At 39.1% G+C, this 24,612-nt stretch overlaps 1 non-coding gene across 1 annotated transcript; it reads left to right on the top strand.

Annotated features, from left to right (window-relative positions):
• Window positions 1-23,605: 23,605 nt before the first annotated feature.
• Window positions 23,606-23,797, top strand: LOC150076989 (U2 spliceosomal RNA). The gene has a single exon (XR_016547774.1). It is a non-coding gene; the product is annotated as a U2 spliceosomal RNA (small nuclear RNA).
• Window positions 23,798-24,612: the final 815 nt, after the last annotated feature.

The following is a 24,612-nucleotide window of genomic DNA, read 5'->3' as shown; positions in this document are numbered from 1 at the left end:
GTTATAAGCATTCTTTTTTTTTTGCATTGAAACTAATATTACAACATCACTAAACAACTGAGTTGTTGATTTAACAGAAGACAAATATTTCGGTTTATTTTTATCTAAGCAGAATCGCACCAAAAAATCAGTTAATTATATATTTATTTGTATTATTTTTTAAATAATAATTAAAAAATAAAATAAAACACGTTCTTTTTTATTGGCCTGTAGAAGGTGCTAATTACTAACCAATCCGATTGAGCTTACACCCACTTTCAGATGTTTACAGAATTAAACATAAAAATTGTATGTTTACTTATCTTCTTAATATCTTGGTTTCCAAGAACATTATAAAAGGGAAAAAAGAAGTTTTTTTTTTTTACAGTTGCTGAACTTAATTTTTTGGTACTGATGGTCAATTTTTTTACTGTTTAGAATGTACATGCATTGGCTATCGAACAGACGCTTTCATGAGTTGGTATGGGCAAAACAAATGACAACCTTTTTCGCCGTGTTGGCAGTCATTGGTATCTGTTCTCGTTAGTCGATGCAAGATCCTGTTATCCAGATCCAGTTGTCCAATGCAGTAATCCTTCATCCTTTCTTCAACTCTCTGGAAGACTTGACGCCCTAACTGGGACATTTCAGCCTTGAGGGTACCTTGTCGGGGGCAACGAGGGAGTTTCCAGGGTAAACTCTGCAGCCAACATCTACTGTAAGAACATTTTTTTTTTTTTTTCCTTTGTATTGAGTATAATATTAGAGTTAATCAAGTCCTACTTTAGAGAACGGACCATAGAATTTTACCTCGATGAGGAATATGGAAACAGGATGGTTTCCATGAGGCAGCATACTACTGTAATGAAAATTGAGGGTTTCACGGTGCTACATGTGGAAAAAGGTACAGTACCAGGTAATACTAAAAGAGACTGGCCCAGCCCGGGGTAACACGAAGGATGTTCAGCTCGTGTTCAAATAATAGTAATGAATTGTTATTTCGGTCTATTTCTTACGTATATATATTTGGTTAAAGTTTACAAAAGGGTACGGATACCTTGAATGTTCCGAGGGCGTGGCCTGACGCAGTGTTTGACAGGCGTTTGCTTCTTCGAAGAGGTCATGTGATGTTTATGACGTCCCTATGTCACTTGGCGTCTCCATAGCCAGGTGGGGAGGAGCAGCAGTGCGTAGCACACGCTTCTTGATTAGACCAGGGTTCGAGCCTGTCACCACCAAATACGGAAGATGTGGAAAGGTTGGGGAATGACCACCGCATATCCCGGAGCAATATGGCCTTAGTTGCTAATGCTCCTAATAACAAACTTCCATGGACTGTACAGCAAAACTAAATTCATATACCTAGTTAGTCCAAACTAAAAAAAAAAATGAAAGAGGAATAAAAACTAAAATACTATCCAGAAATACAAATCCATCGGCTTACAGAACTTGGAATTATCACAGCAATATCATTAGCATAACAAATTCAGCAATTCCTTAGAGGAAAAAGAAAAGTGGTGAAAATTAAAGAATGCTACCTCGAGGAATAATGACTAGATCATAGCTGACTCATCATTACAGAATCAAATTCCTTCGCTAAAGTATATCTGCTAAAAGAGCAAAAACAGAACTGCTTATTTCAATTTATGCATGCAAAATCCATATGACAGATGTGGACCTAAGTGTAAAGGATGCAAGTTCTTCCGGCATTCCAAACACAACAGGTGTGAGCAATTCAGTGTTGCAAACGGGTGGTGTGGAGTTTCATTCTTTGCATATTGAAACGTCTGAAGACTAAGTTTTCTAAAGAAAATTAGTGGGAAACAGATTGAAATAGGACAGAAATGCTAAAGACTTTGACCTGTCGATTTTAGAAATTAACCTAAAACTTCACGATTAGGGAAATAACGGAAGTATTTTGTTAATACAAAATATTTAAAATTAAAGACTTCAAAACAAATTGTGAATTGCATAAAATCCAATAGCTGATAAACCAATGGATTTAACATTGTCTTAATTCCTCAGCAGAACAAGAATTAAATATAGGAGCCGGTGTGAAATACAACAGTATCAGAGGAATATTAAAAGCAGAGAAAATTTATACAGATCTATCAGTCTAGGATAAGAATATTCAAGCTGTAAAATCCTTTTAACAAATTCAGCAATTTAGTTCTAAAATTTTTTTTCGGGAGCTGGATAGTACAAATTAAGTAGTCTGAAGATGAATGCATGTAGACTTAAATTTTTGTTCAATTTTGAAATACTGAAATCTCGCAACCTCCACGGTTTCAAGAATTCAGATCTCACCAGACTCCAAGACATGATAGCAGTAATGGAAAGCCACGCCCTCGGAACATTCAAGGTATCTGTACCCTTTTGTAAACTTTAACCATATAATTTTTAAAAAAATATGTATTTAAATTCTTAAATTTTTTTTAGAAAAATGTGTATTAGTTGTCTGATTGACCAATAAGGTGCACATTGCCAACGTCTCCAAAATTCGCCGAAATTTGTACTCTTTTGTGGAAGTGACCCGGTCTGTATTTTTGCTCAGTAAAGTATAGCCCAGGGGTGGCTAAAACATGGCATGCGTACAAATTTTCTGGCCACGTGGATTTCAGAGCGTCCCAAAAAAATTCCAACTCCATGGAATGAGTTGAAATCGGAGTGGTGAGACGTACTGACGAAATTGTGAAACGAAATTAAGAAAAAAAAAAAAAAAAAAAATTCTTATATTACAAAGATTTATTCAGAACGTAAGTTATGTGAGATATATTATCCATATTCAGTATTTAGTGTTAATTGCTATGAGAATTAATTCAGTTTTGGGGTTGACCTACTTTCCATTCCAAGAACATTCACTTCTAACACTTATTAGAACCTCTTTTTTGATGTATCCATTACTGACCAATATTTTAGAAATACAGGTAAGATGAATGCTTTCATATTGTTAATACAGTGAGAATTGCTAGTGACAGTCAGTTCTAATTTTTTTAATTTAAGTAGAGGTGTGGATATCGATATTCATTTTGGAAATAATTAAATATGGTAAATCGAATATTTATTACATTCTTTTTTTTATATAATTAGTATTGATAATTACTTTCAATAATTATTATTATATAATTATTGAATCTTGAAAGTTAAATTTTTATTATTATGAAATTTCAAAGCAATGCTAGTGTTTTTTTTTTTTTTTTTTTTCTATAAAAAGTTTCGATCGGGGTTATATTAAAATCGGTTCGTGGGGAAATTAATTTGAAAAACAAATTTGGGTCGAGTAAGAATAAAAAAATATGTTGGCCGTGCAGACCTCTAACAGAAACCAGAAATGCTATTTTGAAAGACTTTGAACTGGGGGAAAAAATTATAAAATCAATAATGGTGGTAATTTTAGAAAATACACGAACATAGATCGGTACTCAATTGAACTACCTGGAGAGGGAGGGGGAAGGCATTTTCCTCACCTTTCCTTTGGGAAAGTATGGTGGTGACAAATATTGTAGTAGGCGGTTAAGTAAATCATTATTGAAACAACATCTGATTGTAACTGGTTGCGAAGTTAAGTAGTGTTGCAGATACCTGTTGCAGACAGGTATTTGGAACGAACAGAGGGGTGAAGTGGAAGTGGGGTTTTTTTTTTTTTTTTTTGGCTGATGCTGCATAAGCTTGCTTTCTTGCATCAAATGCCTCTGCTAATTTCCCTTCACGGCTAAAAGGCAGGGGGTTTTCATCTTTAAAACAAAAAGTGGGCTAAAATTTAGTATCTGGTGCACCCTCTCTACACTCGCCAACACGGCAGTGATTGACAGGTGCTGACCCTGCCCGGTGTCACGTGATCTCCCATACATAAGGAAACATCTGCCACGCCGGTGCATGTTGCCCGTGTCAGTGTTTCCGTATGTTCAGGTTATGAACTTCACTGTTAGAAATCACTTAAGCCGATTGTTTTATTTTATTGTTATGTTTTGTAAAAGGCAATAATAGGTATATATGGGCAGGGGCACGAGATCCTGTAAAAACGCGGGTTTTTTCATTTTCACTTCAACATTTCATTTCAAGAAATGGTTTCTTGTGTAGTCTACACATTTTATGGTTTGGTTTTGTAAAAGGCTGAATAATAGGTATCAGGGGGAATGAGCCCCTGTAGAAATGGGGGTCTGCAGGATCTCCTACATCACCTCTGCTGTGGTATAATTTGCATCAGCCTTGACTTTGGATTCGATTGTCTCTGTGTTATGTCCCTCTGCTACTACTGGGATGATCTGTCCTACTGCTTTCTCAGTTGGCTCTGATGGGGTGATTTCCAAACAAGATGTCCCTTTTTGACATCTTGTTTGCCTTTTCTGTACAATGTGTCCCAAAAAATGTGGGGTTTCTTGGGCTGCCCTTTTCTAGGGTCAAAATCAGTTGTTGAATTCCAGTTATTAGCTTCTGTGTTAGGGGGCATTATTGCTCTTGCTGTTTCCTTCTCAGGTTTTGGTTTTTAATTTGTTAATGTTTGCTTGGGAGTAGTGACTTCTTAGGAGTTTTGTTTTTGAGGTCCTTTATTTCAGGATCTCTTACTGAGTTTAATCTGTTTATTGGTGAATTTTCCACTGTTTTTGTTCTTATCATTTGTCTGTTCTTTTCAGATTCTTCCATGTTTGGCACAGTTTACTTTTCGATTGGGGTGATATTTTGACCCAATCTTTCTGAGAGTGTCCGCTGAGTGCAACTGTCAACTCTTATCCGAATTACTGCATTTCTGTATGCTTACATGCAGGCTTGGGCTGTGTCATAGTTGTTGGCAGTTGCAGCATCTTGCCCTTGGACACTGGGTGCTTAGATGTTGGATTGAATGGCACTCTAGGCACTGCATTGTCACTCCCTTGTAGCGGAGGAGCAGGTTCTGCTGTGATGTTTGAAACAGGTTTTTTTTTTTTTTTTTTTTTTTTTTCATGATCATATTCGCAGTCATTTCCGTTCTGTACTGATGGGAATTCCTGGTGTGTCATACGTCTGATTTCTATCCCTCATAATTTGCCAGTTACTAAGCTATACAATTATCCTCCATTTTGACTGGAACCCTTTGTATCTTTATTAATTTCTTTGGCATTCCAATTGTTTATGGTGTAGTAGTAGAGGCATGTGATACAAGAATGCAAGTTTATGTAGCATCAGCCAAAAAAAAAAAAAAAACAACAATTTTGCACACTGCCTATAAATGTTTGTCCTGTTCCTCCTTGAATTTATTTAAGCTGTCAACATCCACAGCAACAAATGGAAGTTTGTTCCAGCAATCAACTATCTGCTGGCTAAAGGCAAATTTCTGTACACCTATTCTATAACTATCTCTTTTTTTTTTATTTGAATTTGTGCCCCTCCCTCAGGTTTGTAACCTGAGCAAGAGGAAAAATCCCATCAGAATTGAGCCTGCTGAAACCATTCAAGGCCTTATACACCTCAATCAGATCACCTCACAGATGCCTAGTCTCCAGATGCTGCAATTTGCAGAACTTAAGCCTTTCTTGGTAAGAGGACCCCTTTGTTCCCCCTCACCAATCTTGTTGCCCTTCTCTGTCCTAGCTCAAGTAACTCTACATCCTTCCTAAAACAAGGCTTCTAGACCTGTATGCAGTACTCAAGGTGTGGCCGGACCATTGCCTTATATAAAGTGGTAATCACCTTTTCTCTACTACATTGTATTCGAATTCTTGCATAAGAAAGTTCCTTATCTCCAGCGTTGCCAGGATAAGTTGGTACCTGTTGCCTGGAAATGTCGAACCAGAGTATTTTTCCGGGTCCGAGACCAAATTGCAAAGATGCCGAAGCAGGTCCTTGCATTCTATTTATTATTGAAGTCTTTGAAGTGTATGATTTTAGCTATTGAATGGTTGCTGCCAGAGCAGATTTATCAATTCAAGATGTCCAGGAGATAAAACTCGATGGTTTCCCCTCATAGGGCACTCAGCACAAGGCAGATGAGAGCTATTGTGACAGGTTGGGTAGTGGTATACTTATCATCCTGCTGGCCCTTACTACCTTCTGATTGTCTCCCCAATCCTTTAGCAGGTGGGCCTTAATGGGTGTATTCTGAGAGAGAGAGAGAGAGAGAGAGAGAGAGAGAGAGAGAGAGAGAGAGAGAGAGGAGACTCACCCTGGCTGGAGTCAATGCAATGCTTGGTTCCAAGTACCTCTTAAAAAAAAGTTTCATGACCCAGTCTTGTTTTCCCTCTGTTTGAGTCTTGTTTGGTTGGAGCAAGTGATTTGGATTCCCTGGACTGTAGATGGATTGAGTATAGGTGGCATTGTGATACACTGCTCTATTATACAGGAGTGAATGCAGAAGAGCAAAAGTCACCCTTTTATCGAGAAGAAATTGCTCAGCAGATTCAGAAGAGCTGTAATATTTAGGCCATCAAAAGCAGCCTCAATATTGGAATATCGAGGAACAACTGCCATTTTTTTTTCTCTGGACTCAAATGCATTAAGCATTGCCTTTTGGACTGCCAAAATGTTGGTAACAGTTGATCTGTTGGAGAGAAAGAATGGAGTTTCTTTGGTTGTGGATGCAGTGGATATTGGTCTGTAATGCTTTTGGTTGGCTTGGTATTTGAAACTTTTGGTGGTGGGGCAAGAGCATGTTTGCTCCAGCTAATGGAAAGCTCTTTGAGAGAGGATAGAATTGAAGTAGAGAAGAGGATCAAGAATATATGGACTGAGGCATTCTATGGTGAAATGTGGGACTTGATCCATCCCAGCAATACATAACGAAAGTTGGGAGTTAATGGCATAAAACAGCTGCTGTTGATCAACTTGGACAGAAAACATTTGGACCAGCAATAGTGTCGAGTTCATAATGATCATATAGTTGTGCAGTGTTATCCTGAAATCTGGCAACATAGTTAATCAATTCAACTAGACTGAAGTTGGAATTTGGTTCAGAGTTGGGGGGTAGAGTATGTAAATTTGCCTTTGGTCAAGGTCTATTAGTATATTTTTTAATTGCTTGAGACTTCAATCTATTAAACAAGGCTTTGTCTTTGGAGTACTGAATTCTGTCATATGCTGTGCCATACTGTTTCTATTGTTTATGGAGAGACTGTTTTGGCAGGGGAGGCACTTGAAGCTGTGATTTAGCTGAGGAGCCCACCAAGCATTGGTTCTAGCAGAGATAGACTTGTTTTGTTTCTGAAAACATTGTAACAGTGTGCAGCCATCTAGTTAATATGTCAAAGGCCAGTTCAGAGTTGCCTGTTTCAAAGACTCCTCCAGGGAATGTATCTTGCTGCTTCAAAGCATTTGTTTGGTTCTAGAAAGGTAGGGGAGATAATGACCTTCCTTTTCACAGTATTGGAGACATGAAAGTTGGGCATTGGAAGCTATAATAGGACTACAACAGAGTCATGATCAGATTTAAAGTGAGTTTCAAGTTTGGTGTCGATGCTACAGGAACCAGATGATAGCATGGGGTCAAGGCAATGAGGATCTCGTTGGGCCTTCCTTTATGACCTTAAGGCCACTAAGTGCAATATTAGTCATAAGTGACTCATGGAGATTTTGGAGGCTTGGTGGTAAGTTTAAAATCTCTGCAGAGCAGGTGGATAGCAGATGTGTGGGAGGTATATAGATTGCACCAAGATCTAATAAGCATGAGTTTAACTTGACTGTTACATTCACTGCTTTAAACAGATTGGAATTGCTGGAGACTGCATTGTAGGAACTAAAGTCTGCTGGCATTAAGGATTACAGCAACACCTCCACCACAGGTGTGAGACTGAGAAGTGAAGAATGAGTGTAACTGGCTGCTGTGGTAGAGGCAACTGATCCTTGTTGAGGCTCCAGCCAGGTTTCAGAAAAGCACATGACATACATTTGGGACAGGAGTATCTGCTCAGTGTCTTAAGCTTGCTCCACATACTGCGAACATTTTGATAGAAAATCTTGAGCGTATGGTGACAAGGAAATCTTCAGGAGTGCTGATTTGTAGACATGATTGTGTTTGCCTATAGGCTTTCTAGCTAGATTGGTTGCAATAGTTGGTATCGGTTATGAGTTGATTTTACTGCAATAGTTGATCAGAAGTTTTGGCTACAGGGTATGTATGTGACTTAACATTGAGTTGCCTTAGTTTAGGCATTTGGGGCATCTGAGAAAAGAAATGCCTGTTGTGGAGCCATGCTTTTGGAGGTTGTCTTGGTGGGACAGTTGAGTCACTATAGCTGGATATGGGATGAAATTGGAATTAGGTTCTTAATATAGCCTGATTAATGATCAAGAGGGCATTGATAGAGAGTTGAAGTGCTGTGCATCACACTCTGCTTTGAACAATGTATGAAGGGTTGCTTTCTTAAGTAGTGTGACAGAAACATTAAGATGAAGCTTGTTGATTTATGTATGATTCAATATCATTTAGAGTTGTATTTTGGGCAGGTCTGTATGCGAATAGGCTAAGTCAAAAACGGAGAGTTGGTGGGTGCATCGCTTGCAGCTTAGAGGTGGCTGATGTAGTAGCCATTTTAAATGATCACCCTTCTCATTGGTGCATTTGGGGTTTCTAAATTTCCCACTTCACGGTAGTGAGGCTTATTACAGTAACTCTCGGCCACAGATGGGAGATGAAGCTATGACCTCTACCTATGATGTGCGGAGGTTGTAGCTTCATGGTTAGCAGTGTGGAACCGCATTGCTACCCATGATGGCTGGTGGATTGATGCTCATGGCTAAGTGTAAAGCTGAGCACTGCATTTGGGGTTGGGTTTCAGTTGCAGTCACAACAAACATTAAAAACTTGAGTAAATTATATTTATTATAGAACTATTTAAATTATTATATCAGCTGATCTTAAACTGTGGTTGCGACCACTGGAGGGGTTGCAAAAAAGATTCTGGGGTCGCTAATAATTTCGTCATATGAAAAGGGGTTGTGGATAAAAAAAAGTTTAAGAACCTATGTGCTGAAGGATAGGTTATTGTGCACCCGATTGGTAGCACAGGTCTGTGTCGTGGCACATTTAATACTTGGATTGCTATCATTACATCTACATAAACTTGAGTCACGAGGAAGGTTTTCAGCACAATGATTCATAGTTATTAATGTTACACAGCATGCGATGTTCGATGTCTTCAAAGATTGACGTTATTATGTGGTCAAGTGATTTAAGGTTCCTAAAGAGGCATGTGGAGGGGGCTGGGAGACACTGATTCAGCAAACATAGAGTTAATCTGTGTGGGCACATTGTTAAAGATAAAATAATATGGAGAATTCCTTTTTTCAGAATCTGCATACATTGATTGATAACTGTGTGCAAGATATTAAACAGTTTTCTGTTTGGATTGCTATAGTAGCAATGAGAGAAGTGTTTTTTATTTCCTCAATTTTGGAGAAGCTAATCTTTGATGTTATCCTCAAACAGATAGGTTGCAGTAGTACTGATATTGCAGTGTGAACTGGGCTATTCCATGGATCTGGCACTATTGACTCGGGGAAAATTCTTTAGGTGAATTGTATCAGCAACTGAGGAGATGGAGGTTGTGGCTGTATCATCAGCTTCGCTTGGGACTACAATCACTTCATGTTGTATACCTGTGCTGTTAGTTAAGTGCTCACAGGACCTATGTTCCTTCACCTGGCTTTTCCTGCAAGAAAGACACTTGAAATTCCTCTAGTGCAGGGGCATTTAATTTCTGTAGGGATTTTATGTCTGAATATTATTTGTAAAGAAGGGCAGGAAAACCATTTGCATGAAATGGCTTCACAGACTCACTTATTGCAGTGGCTACAAATGACTGTTGTTGTCTTTGGTTTATCCCTGGTTTTAGGGGATGGTATTGCAGTAAGACAATATGAAGGTGTGTGACAGGATTGATGTTTAGTGTTTGCAGTAACAGAGGCGAAGCGGAACACTTCCAACAATTACGATAAAGAGATTAGGCAAGTAATCGAGCAACTTGTTTGTGACAAAGACAGTTCACTGGTTTGTTTTGGGCACATTCTTGAACATAGAATTGCAGGCCCATGCTGTCTAATCTTTGCCAGAGGCAACAACCTAGATATTGCGAGGTGGGGAGGCACTCAACAATGATCCTACTCTGGAAAGGATTTTTTATCATTGATAGCAGCCACATTAGTATTATAGTCTTGCTACGAAAGTGTTGTGGCATTGATACGGTCAGGCATAATAAAAATGATATATAATAAAATAACCCCACGGGCTCATATCTGGTGAGTATGGGCTTGGCACACCCAGGGTCTTGAGCTGGATATCATCATTCTTCTATTTCTTGGTGATTCCCTTCTTTCTTTCTCTCTCTCTCTCTCTCTCTCTCTCTCTCTCTCTCAGGGTAATTCAGAATTTTTTTTTTTTTTTTTTTTTGGCTGGTACAGCAATAAGCCTCAGGCTTCCTTACACCATATAGTTAATAATAATAACACTACCTGAGGAAGATGCCAGGTGATTAGGTACTTCAAAGTAATTTTGTATGTTACTGGCGGTATCCAGGGTGTCCCCTATGTCCGCCGTTTATTAAGCGATTTTAGTTGCCAGCAGTACGTTAAATTTCCTCTAATGTTTAAGTCTATGTTAGGGTTAAGATAGCTTAAGTTTAGTTTAAGTTAAGGGTAAATTTAAAAACTTTTGTTTGAATTTAAGTTTAAGGTAAAGTTTAAGTTCCAGTTTAAGTTAACGATAATTTATTATAAATTTAGTAAGTTAAAGTCAGTTTAAGTTTAGGTTTAAGATATAGGTAAGTTAAAGTTTTGGTATTGGTTTTTAAGTTTGGGTTTAAGTTTAAGTGTAAATTAGTTTAAGTTCAAGTGTAGGTTTAGGGTGAGTTGAATGAAAGTCAGTTGAAGGCCAGAGTTTGAAGTTTAAGTTTAAGGTTTAGATTAAGATTCTAAGTGTAACGTTAAATTTGTGAGCGCTCAATTGGTAGTTTAGTGTGAGTTTTGTGTTGTTTTATGTTGTTGTGGCTGGCGTCTGGCATTTAGCAGCAGGGGGTTGAGGGCAAAGTGTGCCCCAACCCCCCGCTCCCATCCCTAGCCACGAGGAGGCAGCCAGATTCTACTTACTCTTATTTTAGTACTAGGTTAAAGAAGATAGGAGACACACGTCCCTCGTCTCGCAGGGCTCAGTCCTGTCCTAGAGCAGGGCATGTATTATGTTGTTTGCATGTCCTCTCCAGCGGGGCCCAACCTGCCCAGAGTGGACATGCAATATATAGGCTTAGTAACTTAATAAGTTATTCTATTTATTCTATTTGACCCAGCGCCCTAACTCTCGCAGGGCCCAATCCTGACCTAGATCGGGCGCTTCGTGTGTTTTCAACAGCTTAGGCTCTCACACTCGCAGGGCCCAATCCTGTCCTAGTGGGGAGCCCAGCTCTTAGTTCTTCCTGTTTATTCAGGACTTTCCTCATATGTTCCTGGCATCTGTTCACTGCAGGGCTCAGTCCTGGCCATGAACAGGGATGCTGGATGTTTGATTCAGGTAAGTTTCACATTTAGCTTAGGTTTAGGTTGGGTAATACATTTTAGTTCAATTTCCGTTTATCCATTTTATCAGTATGCAGTTACCCTTGTGTTAAGTTGTTTCCTAGCAAGCCACTTATTTTACTAGTCTCACAATAAGTATAACAATGGGATTTCTTTCCTTTCCGCCTTCTATCTATTAGGACTTGGTGTTAGAGCATGATATTAGGGCCACAGCATATATAAGATACACAATTAACTTAGGTTACATTAGATAATGCATATAGGTTCAGATACTATTTGTGCATTTCATCAGTTTACAGTTACCCTTATCAGACATTGTTCTCTAGGTGACTTGCTTAATTCAACAACTTACAAGTAATTATGCAATAAACTGGTTGTTGGTTTAGGTACAGTACACAATTGAATTTTGATTCAGAAGAGATAATACCTACAGGTCCATATGCTATTTATCCCTCTCATCAGAATTCAGTTGCCCAACCATACATTGTTTCCCTAGCATCCTGCTTATTTCAAGAATCTTGCAGTAGATTAACAATGGGGTTTCTTTCCTCTCTGCTTCTTTCCATTAGATCCTGATAATAGGGCCACATCCTTTACATATACAGTGGGAGACTGTACCTGCACTTCATTAATCTATTCAATATTCACCTGTTATGTGTTATACAATTGCGTGTTGTACCAGGACGGTACAGCAAGGCAGTGCGGCAGGGATGCGTGCTGCCTGTTTGACTTAGATAAAGTACACATTTTACTTAGGTTTACATAAGATACTACATATAGGTTCATATGCCAATTGTTCTTTTTGTCTGTATGCAATTACCCTTTACATACATTGTTCCCTAAGTGACTGGCTTATTTCATTATCATACAAGTGATTTTGTAGTAAACTGGCTGCTGGGCTTAGGTATAATGCACATTTGAATTTGATACAGAAAGGACAATACTTATAAGTTCATATACCACTCATCCTTCCCATCAAAATTCAGTTGCCTCCCCAGCAGCCTGCCTAATTCATGAATCTAACAATAATTTAAACAATGGGATTTCTTTCCTCTCACCTTCTTTCCAGTGGATCATGATAGTGGGGCTACATCATTTACATATACAGTGGGAGTCTGTACCTGCACTTCATTTATCTATTCAGTATTCACCTGTGATTTCCTTATTGTTGTAGCAGGTATGGCAAATTTATGTCATACCAGGACAGTACAGCAAGGCAGTGCAGCAGGGATGCATACTGAATGTTTGATTTAGATATGATACTCATATAATTGAGGTTTACATAAAATAATACATATAGGTTCATAGCTTAGGTTACATAAGATATACATATAGGTTCATATACTATTTATCCTTCTTATCAGTGTTCAGTTGCCTATCCATACTTTGTTTCCCTAGCATCCTGCTTATTTCAAGGATCTTACCCTAAGTTAATCAATGGGGTTTCTTTCCTCTCTCCTTCTTTCCATTGGACCATGATAATAGGGCTACATGATTTACATATACAGTGGGAGTCTGTACCTGCACTTCAGAATCTGTTCAGTATTTACCTTTTATATGTTATGCCAGGATTATACAATTATATATTATACCATGACAGTACAGCAGGGTAGTGCTGCAGCAAGTATGCAAACTGAAAGTTTGATATTGATAAGGTACACATTTAACTTAGGTTTACATAAGATACTACATATAGGTCCATATACTATTTGTTCTTTTGTCAGTTTATAGTTACCTTTTCATTCATTTATCACTAAGTGACTTGCTTATTTCATTAGTCATACAAGTGGTTATGCAATAACTGATTGCTAGGTTTAGGTATAATGCACATTTGAATTTGATACAGAAAGATAATACATATATGTTCATATACCACTTCTCCTTCTTATCAAAATTCAGCTGCCTCCCCAGCAGCCTGCTTATTTCATGGATCTTACAATAACTTAAACATTGGGATTTCTATCCTCTCACCTTCTTTCCAGTGAATCATGATAATAAGGCTACATCATTTACATATACAGTGGGAGTCTGTACCTGCACTTCATTTATCTATTCAGTGTTCACCTGTGATTTCCTTATTGTTGTAGCAAGTATGGCAAATTTATGTCATACCCGAACAGTACAGTAAGGCAGTGCAACAGGGATGCAAACTGAATGTTTGATTTAGATATGATACTCATTTGACTTAGGTTTACATATGGTAGTACATATAGGTTCCCAGCTTAGGTTACATGAGATAATACATGTAGGTTCATATGCTATTTATCCTTCTTATCAATGTTCAGTTGCCTATCCATACATTGTTTCCCTAGCATCCTGCTTATTTCAAGGATCTTACCCTAAGTTAATCAATGGGGTTTCTTTCCTCTCTCCTTCTTTCCATTGGATCATGATAATAGGGCTACATGATTTACATATACAGTGGGAGTCTGTACCTGCACTTCATTTATCTATTCAGTGTTCACCTGTGGTTTCCTTATCGTTGTAGCAGGTCTGGCAAAATTATGTCTTACCAGAACCGCACAGCAAGGCAGTGCAACAGGGATGCAAACTGAATGTTTGATTTAGATATGAAACTCATTTGATTTAGGTTTACATATGGTAATACATATAGGTTCATAGCTTAGGTTACATTATGTGGGTTTACTATGTTGGCCATAGCATACATTGCACAGTACATTTACTATTTTAGCCATAGCATTCATTGCACATTGAGCAGACTCCAGTCTTGTTGAGGTTCGGAGTTTTGCTCACCACTAGTTGACTTCCTCAGCCTGATCACATTCTTCTGTGCTGGTTTCTTAGTTATTTCTTTGAATGGCTCTGCGCCTTTTGAAAGTTTTATCTGCATATTGTGTTATTGCTTTGTAATTTTTCACATTTGCTATGAGTTGAGGAAAGTCCCTCTCATCATGTACATTTGTTTCCAGTTGTAGTTGGAGTCGGAGGTCGGCGTATTGGGCACAATTCAGTATGACATGTTTTACCGTTTCTGGGTCTCCACAGTTGCATAGAGGTGAGTCTGCTAGGTTCAGGGTATGCAACCTTGTGTTGAGGCTGCCGTGTCCTGTAAGTAAAAATGTCAAGAACATGCTTGGGATGAACCATGGTTTCGATTCTTTATTAGATTCTGACACTTGTGGAATAAACTTGCGTGTTATGGTCCCCTTGGTGGCATTTTCCCAGTCAGCCTGCCATTCCATCATGTATTGATCCTTGAGCCTTTTGTTGTCCTGGTTGTCTGTGAGGTTGTTATTTATTTCATATTGTTGGAAGCTGGAGGGGATGTTTCTGTTTCGACAGTACTGTAGATATTTATTTATAACTTCATATTTTATCGGCAGCTTGCTGCTCAACACCTGTAGAGCTTCTGTAGATACTGTTCGACAGGCCCTTGTTGAAGCAAGCAAGTAAAATCTTTGGGCTTGATTTAGTATTTTTATGATGGCTTGTCGCTTGTTACTGCTTCCCCATGCTCCTGCCGCGTAGGTAATTATGGGGAGTATTATACAGTTGTAGTATAACATTAGGGTTCTTGGGCTAATGTCCCATGTGGATCTCAGTATTCTTTTCAGCTTTCCAGTTATGGTTTTTACTTTATTTAGTATGTACCTTGCATGAATAATGTATTGCTGCTTGTTATCTATCATTATTCCTAGATACTTGAGGGTGGTAACTAGTTTTAGGTTTTGGTTGTTGAGTTTGACTATGGGTGGCCTTTCTGCATTTAATGTTCCTTTCAGGAGTATTAGCTTTGTCTTTTCTGGCGATATTGTTAGCTTATGAATGGTGCTCCATTCACTGAGATCTTCTAGGGCTTCATTAGCTGCAGTTTCCAGTGCTTTCCTTGAGTTTCCCTGTAAGAGTAAGACTAGGTCATCCGCAAAAGCTACTTTTGCCACTACTGGGTGTTGGCGAGTCAGCCACCCGTCAAGGACCATATTCCAACATAGTGGTCCTAGGATCGAGCCCTGTGGGCATCCCCGGGTGACCGACCTGGCGACATGACAGTCCCCTGAGTAGACCACCAGGCTTCTCTCATTGAAGTAGTCTGTCACCAGACGGTAGATTGGTATAGATACCTCCGCCTCTCGGAGCCTCTCCAGGACACTTTGCCACCATACAGTGTCAAAGGCCCCTTTGAAGTCAACCGAGAGGCCAAGGACATAGGTAGCCGCCGATGTTGAAACTACATTCTGCAAGGAGACTATGGCATCTTCTGCCGATTTTCCTGGTGTGAACCCAAATTGGCACTCCGAAGAAAGCTGCTTTAGGTTGTAGTACTCTTTTATTCTTTGTGCTATTAGTTTTTCCAGTATTTTTCCCATAACTGGGAGAAGGGCTATAGGTCTGTATGAAGTTGGCTGGTTGGTTGGCTTGTCAGAGCTCTTTATTAGGATCTTTAGATTCGCCTCCTTCCACATTTTGGGGAAGACTCCATTTGCTAGACATGAATTGTATATGTTTGTGATTATTTTTGGGCATTGTGACCACAGTCTCTTAACTGTTGCTACCTCCATGAGGTCCAGTCCTGGACATTTCCCATCCCGGAGTGTAGAAATTTGCTGTGATATTTCCCCCTCATTGAATTCTTCTTCATTTGAAGATGCAGAGTAGGTGAGATGGTCCATTCTCAGTTTGGTTTGTTGTGTGGATTCTGGGTAAGAGTTGTCTTGTTGAATTAATTCGTCTAGGATGGCATTTATTGAGTCTGACCAGTTGAGACATTCCTGTTTGTTGATGGTTTTAATTGACTGAAACCTCCCCCGGGTGTATTTTTTCTGTTACCAGCTTATATACTAACCCCCATGGGTCATTATTTAGTGAGGTTTGTACAAGCCTACCCCATGCATTATGCTTCTCATGGTAGATATTGTTAAAGTAGAGTTTCCGTTGTTGTTTGTATTGATCCTCCAGTGTCCTAATAGCGTCTGATGGCCTACCCAGTTCCTTGCCTTTTGTAGGGCTTTCCTCGCCGCCTTCAATTTTATCCTGTGTTCAGTCAGGGATTTTGTCCACCATGGAACATAGTTTTCCTTCCTCTTACGTTTTTTCAAGTTGTTGTCACTTATTTTAGTTATTGTCTCCATGACTGTGGTAATAAGTTGATTAGGGGGGAGGTTGGAGGTTTGGTTGATGTATTCTGTGGTAAAGGTTTCCTTTACTGCCTTGTCAAAGCCTTCCCAGTTTCCATTTTTTGTTTGGTATCTGGGAAAGTTGTGGGATTTTCTACCTTGGGTACTGGCTGGTACCGAGTTTAGGATGAATGTTATTGCTAGGTGGTCACTGGCTGACCATGTTGGGTGTATTTCCCAGTCACTGATCTTGCTATTGACAGCCTGACTTACCAGGGTGACATCAATGTGGGAGTGCCCAGTTGTTGATGTGTAAGTCGGCGGATGACCTGGGGTGTTTTTAATTATGAGGTTTTTGGATGTTATCAATTCCTCCAACTGCTCACCTCTACTGTCAGTTGTCTGACTGTTCCAAAAAGTAGAGTTTGCATTGGTGTCAGTCATGATGATGATATTTTTGTCTGGAAGTTTTTCCAGCAAGTTTCCTATATAGTTTAGGTCTGATTCAATGTCTTGCGATTGTCTGGACTTTCTCATATAAATTGAGATTATGTATATTTTGCCTAGTGGGCCCTCTATGCACGCTGCCGCTGCGTACTCGTTGCAGAGACAATTTATCCTAGTAACAGTAAGGGCTGGGTTGGAGATGACTATGGCTGCCCAGACTCTGTGGGTTGCATTTCCACCCGCTCCGTCAATTGATGGATCTGTTTGTATTATTCGAGCGCTGTGTGGCAGGCCCTTAACTTTCCCTTTATAGGAGTACAGTTCCTGTAGTCCCATAAGGTCTATTTTTTCCTCTTGAATTATTTTTGTGACATCTGTCATTACAGATGCAGATCTTTGGCAGTTTAATTGTAAGATTTTGAACTTAAATTTAGCAATGTTTTGTTTAGCAAGCATAGTTGGTTCTTTGCTTTGTTAATTCTTGTGCCCTTTGGAATTCTGGGCACAATGGGTCTCGATATGAATGGTCTGCATTTTTATTTCTAGCCTTGCAATTTGGGCAGCTGACTGGTCCCTCAGGGGTCGGGCATGAGCTGGACTGGTGGCCAGACAGGCCACAATGTCCACATCTGTGATCCTTTTTGCCTGCAATTTGCTGAGGAGTGGCCATAATTTAGACATTTGAAGCATCTTGATGCTATAACAAAATCTTTGATGGTGTGTACGGTCCACCCCACATAGACTCTTCCCTCATTATGGAGGAAGTGATTCCTTACTCTAGGGGACATTTCTAGGACCCAATGTTTACTCTCTTTGTTTTTAGCATACATTTTGAATCTGACTTTTATCTCCTGTTTGAGTGTCTCCGGGGTATTGGGGATGTTGTCCAAGTTCTTGTTAATTAGATCATCCAGGAAGTCTTCTTCCTCAATCTCTTTATTAACATTGAAGACAACCATGGTTGGATTTAATTTTTTCGGCGTTTCTGCTGTTAATTTTAATTCTTTTAGCTTTGGGCATTGTTTGATTTTATTTAGGTCTGTCGTGGTGGCCGTTTCAATAGTCACCCCCTTATCCCTTATGTTTCTGATAGCCTTAATTTTTACGTGTTTTAGATCAGCCTTGAGTTTTGTTGTTATGGCCCTGTTTACCTCCTCACTCGTTTTTATTTTCGAGTCATTGGAGGCTTTAATTATCAGGACGTGTTTTTCCTGCGGGCCTGGTGGTGATGTTTCCTTGACACTCCCATTTTCCCCCGTTGCTGCTGTGATGTTGGCAAATGAAGCCACAGGGTGTGGCACGGGCGGGCTCTTGGTTTTTGCTTCTGCCTTTAGGATTTCATTTTGAATGGTCGTGTATGTAACCATTTTTTCCATGTCTCCCCATATCCTGGTTAGATTAGTTACCATTGATGGGGTGACTTCCTGGCCTGCTTGTAAGATATCCAGGAACTGGTGTCGTAGGGCTGCCATTTTTTCAATATTTGCAATATTTGCCCCTGTATTATCTTTTTCCCCTTCCTGCTCAACCAGCGGTCCATTTTGACTTTCAGTGGTGGCTCTGAGACTGTCTTCTGTCTCATCTTCTGTTTCAGCTACCACCATTGCTTCCTCTGTTATTTTGCCTTTCTCCTTGGTTGTTTCTTGGAATTTCTCCAATCTTAGGTCGGTTCCTTTAGTGGATGTCATTTTTTTGCTTTTATGTTAGGCTTTTTGCCTTAATGCCTGATCCTCTAACCTGTCTATCTACGTGTTGTGAGGGTGCTTGTGGTGTTTGTCCCCCCCCTTTTTTTCCTGGGGGTCTCAATTTTTACTGTTGTTGCCGAGTCACTGCTGGAGTCAGTGCTGTCATTCATGTCCACCATAATTTGTTTATTTCTCTTCCTAGAGCTTTGAAATTTTTTCTGTCGTTTGGAGCTGGTCTATTTTGCCCAGAAACCAAATTTCAACTAATTTGGGCAGTTTCCTGAGGAGTTATGGCGTTTTGTATTTTCCGCCACCAGGTGGCGCTGAGCGTCGGGGGAGGTAAATTTCCTTTCCCCCTCCTTGCGGCTTGAGTTTCGCGTGTGTGGGACCTTTAGTTGTTTAGCTACGGGCCCTCAAAGTTTTGGCCTTAAATACGGTGATGTTAATGTCCTGGCTTCTCCTGTGGTGTTGGGATGGGAAGAAGACTGTGTTCACTACCTGGCCTCCAAGTTACAAGATCCTATGTGGCATGGTTGTGGAGAAAACGATTTTTTTGTGGTTCAATACGGGGATGTTGCTGGTTTTCACCTATGGTCTAACTGTGGGTAGCGTCCTATGCCCTCAAGCCGGTCACCAAGTTACATGTTCCTGGGGTTCTTGGTTGCTGAGATATCACTCCTTTTTTAATTATGATGGTGATGTTCATGTTCTTGGTGAGTAATGTGTACCTACTGACTGGGTTTACTCTATAGAGGCCTGGTATTGATTTGCATTACAATTGGCCTAGTGGATCCTGAGAATTCCCAGATTACTAAGTTAGATGTGATGATGTTCCTGTTCTTGTTTACTGTTGTGATCTTTGCATGTTATGTTTTGCTATACTGTACTTTTGGCTGACGTGTTTGTTACCCTTCGGTTGCCATGGTTACGTGTCCGATTACCTGCTTTAACTTTTGTGGCCCCAGTTACCCGGATGACTAGTGACCAACGGTCTTCCCGCCAATTCCTTTGTTTGGCTCCACGAGGAAGAAGGCAGTATGGCACCCGTTGTTTGCCGCTAATATATTGTTGGCATAGGTGATTAGGTACTGTTAGCATTATTAAAGGCACATGATGCAAGAAAGCAAGCTTATATAGCATCAGCAAAAAAAAAAAAAACGAACCCCAACCATTCTCATTTCACCCATCCAATCACTCCAAATGTTTGTTTAGTTTTGCCTTGAATCTATTTAAGCTATCAACTTCTACAATGACAGATAGATGTTTGTTCCAGCAATCCACCACCTGCTAGCTAAAGGCAAACTTCCACACTGTTAACAAACATATAGTCACTAGATGATTTTTTTCAGTACACGATTCTCTAAAATCAACCTATTCAACATTATGCCCACAGGATTGCTACAGGTGGATGTAGAACATAGTCAGTACAAAGCCTTTATATTGGAGCCCATGAAGTTACACTCTGTCTCAGAAGGAAAGTGTTACTTCTGAATTATGCAGCTAAATTTGAAGCATGCCTACATATCCCATTTGGCCTATACTTAGTGATCCACGGTTTAAATTGTTCTATAGAAATAAACTCAGCGCAGTTCAGTCTACTGGTATCAGATTACAGGCACTATCAGAAACTTGGAATGTACTCCTCGAAAAAGTCTTCCAAGATCCAAACAGTTGAGTTCTCCCATGGTCTTATATTAAACCATCCTGCGACAATTACTTCCTAAACTGGGGAAAACATTCCTTTGCAAATATCAATACCGTATACAAAATCTCCATACTGCTCGCACAGCGAATTATCCTCTTTTTACAAAAATATATACTGATGGATCCAAGTGATAGTGGGTAGGTGCTGCAGCAGTTTTCCCTTTTAACACCATCTCTGTATCACTTTCCACCAAATGTAACAGTTATACAGCTGAGTTATTCGCTTGCCCTAGAAAATATTCTCCATCTGTCCATCAAAAAGAGTACTGTATAATATACTGTATGTGAATTTTAAAGCGCCGTGAACATTTTCCACAATAAAAAAAACACGGGCGTGGCTAAAATTATCTTTCCCGGTCAAAACAGTGCTCAGCGGGTGGGGGGAGAGGGGTGACAAAATCGCGAGCGTGGATGTTTCTCGCTAATCCTTGTTCAGTATGTGTTATGCGCTTGTCGTGGAAGGTTTCGTCGTTTGCTTTTAATTTATATGCTTAAAAATTGAATAAATTTATAAATTGATATGCTTACAAAAGTGATAAATCTACCGTTTTGCAGTGTAAAACAGACTTTTTCGAGCGTGTTAACGGAAGAAAGTGACTTTATTTGGACAAGTTCTTTCTAACTCGTACAAAAATATGGCTACGAATAACGAGGGAAATGTGAAAAGATCAAAGAAGGTGATGACATTAGCGAATAAAATTGAATTATTAGACAAAATTTCTAATGGTGAAAGTGTCTCCTCAGTGGCAAAACATTATAAAGTCAGTGAGTCAACGGTACGATCAATCAAAAAATCGGAAGAAAAAATCCGCCGTAGTGTCCGTGAAAACGCGCTAATTGCTTCAAAAATTTGCTCTGTAACCCGTGATGTTAAATTAGAAAAAATGGAAAAAGCTTTAAATCTTTGGATAGAAGACCGAACTCAAAATAAAATTCTCTTAAGTTCACTCATCTTTTGTGAAAAGGCAAAACACCTTTATCAACATTTTAGCGAAACTGGTGATAGCACTGGCGGGATAAGTTTTTTTTAGCTAGAAAAGGCGCTGGTTTGAAAGATTTGTTTGAAATTTCTAATAAATATTACATTTAATATTAAATTGTTTCTTATTTTCATTTCGATACCTTATGCTTGCATTTCACTATGTATGCCTATGTACATAGTCATATTATGAAGGTACATATAATACATACATAGACAAAATTTTAGACTAGTTTTTCTTATATATTTCATACTTTGGAACGGAACCCCTTTATTACTATGGGAGCCATAACTCAGTATTCGCGTTTTCGTTATTCGCGGCATTTCTCAGGAACGTAACCCCCGCGAATAGCGGGGGTTTACTGTATACGGACCCACAGAGTACACTTATCGCCTTACAAAACACCTCCACACCAAAGAATCCTTTAATAAAAACTAAGATGTATATTGATACATACTCAGGAACGCCAGCTAGTGGTCATCTTTTGCTGGATCCCAGAAAATTTCTAGATATCCCAGGCCACACTGGGATATCTGGAAATGAATGTGCAGACTATGCCAGCAAATATCCATCTAATTCAGATTCATCATGTTCTCTCGTTCCATATGTTGACTACAAATCTAATATATGAAGAATATGTAAGGAACAATGGACACTTATATGGCAAACTAAAACAGATAATAAGCTCTTTCAGATAAAACCAGATCCACAGTTATGGGCCTCTAGCATCTCGGAAAACAAAGGAAGTAATCCTAGCCAGAGCAAGAATTGGTCACAGTCACATTACTCACCTATTTCTCCTCACAGGCAGTGATCCTCCACAGTGTACACACTGTAATTCTCAACTCACAATGAAGCACATTCTTGTTGAATGCACCTTGTACTCGCATGCCCGGCAACTCTCATTCAGTTTTCTTCCTAATCAGGGCCGGCCCAAACAAAAGTGGGGCCCGGTGCAAAGTCGACTTGCGGGGCCTTGATACAAATTCGTACAACAAAATAATTTATTGCATTTTGATATTTATTACATTGTACAAATTGGTTTACTAAAGATTACATGAAAATGATAAATAATTAAATTATTTTAATAAACTTAACATTTCAATCACAAAAAAATCTTTAATAAATCAAATAAAAAAAAAGTAATTGCTTCATATACTTATAAAATACAATTTGGTATGCGACTTAATCGAATAAAGTCACAATATGTGATTTTTGTTTCATTTTCTTACATGTTTTATAGCAAATTCGTTGATAATATCATCATAATTTAGTTTTTTGGCTATTTCGGATTCGATAGATAAAATGGCTAAGGAGGTAAATCGTTCTTGACTAATGCTAGATCCAAGTAATTTTTTATTATTTTCAATATTGAGAAAGATCTTTCTGCAGATGTGACGGTAATTGGTAAGATTAACATAATTTTCAGAACAGTAACAAAATTTGGATACAATTCAAATAAATCATTTTTCAATAAATATTGTAATACAGTATATTTTTCCGTGTTCTTTGGAGAATTCTTGGCGGGCTTTCAGATAATGTTAATAACATGATTATTGACATTTTATTGCTTATGTATATTAAAATTATGGCGATGTCGCTAAATTTTGCGATAGTATTAAAACAAAAAAAATGAAACCATTTTTATTTTGCAAAATCAGTCAGCGGCGCGGGGCCTTGTGCGCTCGCACCGTTCGCACCCTCCTCGGGCCGGCTTTGTTCCTAATCTTAAAGAATCTTTGAAGCCTTTCATATCATAGGTAACAATGCCAACCCCACAGAATTTTTTCTCATTTTTCAAACGGATAAACTTATATTATCGTTTCTGACTGTTTGCAAAACAGCCATGAGTATCTTCTACATCACTAATATGGCCTGAGCAGTCCTTGCACCAAAAATAACAAATACCAAATACAGTACCCTCAAATTAAGTCCATTCAACTTAATATTTTACTGACCGAATTTGGCCGGCAGATGGCGCCAATTGCCAAAACACCCACGAGAGTTAATAGGCGCCGTTTACGAAGATACAGAATAAAACAAAACGATTTGGCTTAGTTTCTTTCGATATTAATAACGCTTTTGCTTGTCAAGAAAAAGTATATAAAAAACACAAGAAACAATCTTATTTCAGAGCACCTAAAGAAAATTAGGGCGCTTGTTGATCAATCTTCTTTTTATTACCGAAGTTCCTACTCCATCTACCAAATTGGTGCTTACTAAAACGGGATATAATTGATTTGGGCAGACAGTGGCTGGTATCGCTTCTCGGCCTTTTGGCTAAGATCAAAGTGTAGTATCTGTTCTTATCAGCTTAATATCTGATACGGGCCCCATCGGGGCCCAAGATATTAAACTGATTTTTGGAAGGCGGCGAAGTGCTTGGAGCTTGCTCCACCTTTGCCACGAGTTGCCCTGGTATTGCACTACCTCCAGGGTCAGCTCACTTTACTAATCAAAAAATAGCTGAACATACAATGGCCTCCCTCGGGGTAGTCCAAATAAACTTTCCTCTGAAATTTTTATTTTCCATCTTCTCATAAGTGCCAATCCGGTGGTGGAATTCGAGTACATCGGAGAAGAAAAATTTAAAGGCGGCGAATTGCTTGTAGCTTGCTCCACGAGTTGACCTGGTATTGCACTACTTCCAGGGTCAGCTCACTTTATTAATCAAAAGATAGCTGAACATTTACCTGTTATCGCAATAGTTTGGGCTTTTTTTTTTTTTTTTTTTAATATAATAAGCGTGTGAATTGCAAACTCTGTCTGTAACTTGTTCTTCTGCCTTCTTTGTTCTTTCTACTTGCTTTTCCTGGAGCATCTTGCAGTAATAAAACGCAGTGGTTGAAAATTTTCAGTTCTTAGGGGTTGTTCATTAAATGTGCGTCTTGTGTAATAGTGCTTAAAAGCAGCAATTACTCCTTGGTTAAGAGATGCTGTGTTAGGTGGTAAAAACAGGATTTTGATGTTTGGTGACAGTTCAGCAAGGGTTGGGGGGTGACTTGGTGTCCAAAATAATTAATATCTTAAAATGCTAATTTTTCTTTTTGCAGTAGCTTCGAAACACATGTAGTAGAAGGTCAGTGAAGATCTGCCCTGTCATCCACCCTCTTGTGCCTGCTGTTCCTAAAGTAAAACCCAGGGTAGTCCTTGCAATCCCTTTTAACGCTCATGGATTGGCTGCATGATAAACAACAACAGGCTCAGTTTCAAGTCGCCACTTGCATTTGCTCCTAACAACAGTCAATCCTTAGCAGCATTGAAGCC

Source organism: Mastigoproctus giganteus, chromosome 12 (assembly GCF_048544385.1).
Source record: "Mastigoproctus giganteus isolate SK-2022 chromosome 12, ASM4854438v1, whole genome shotgun sequence".
NCBI classification, from domain to species: Eukaryota; Metazoa; Arthropoda; class Arachnida; order Uropygi; family Thelyphonidae; genus Mastigoproctus; species Mastigoproctus giganteus.
This window is presented reverse-complemented; position numbering and strand designations above follow the sequence as displayed.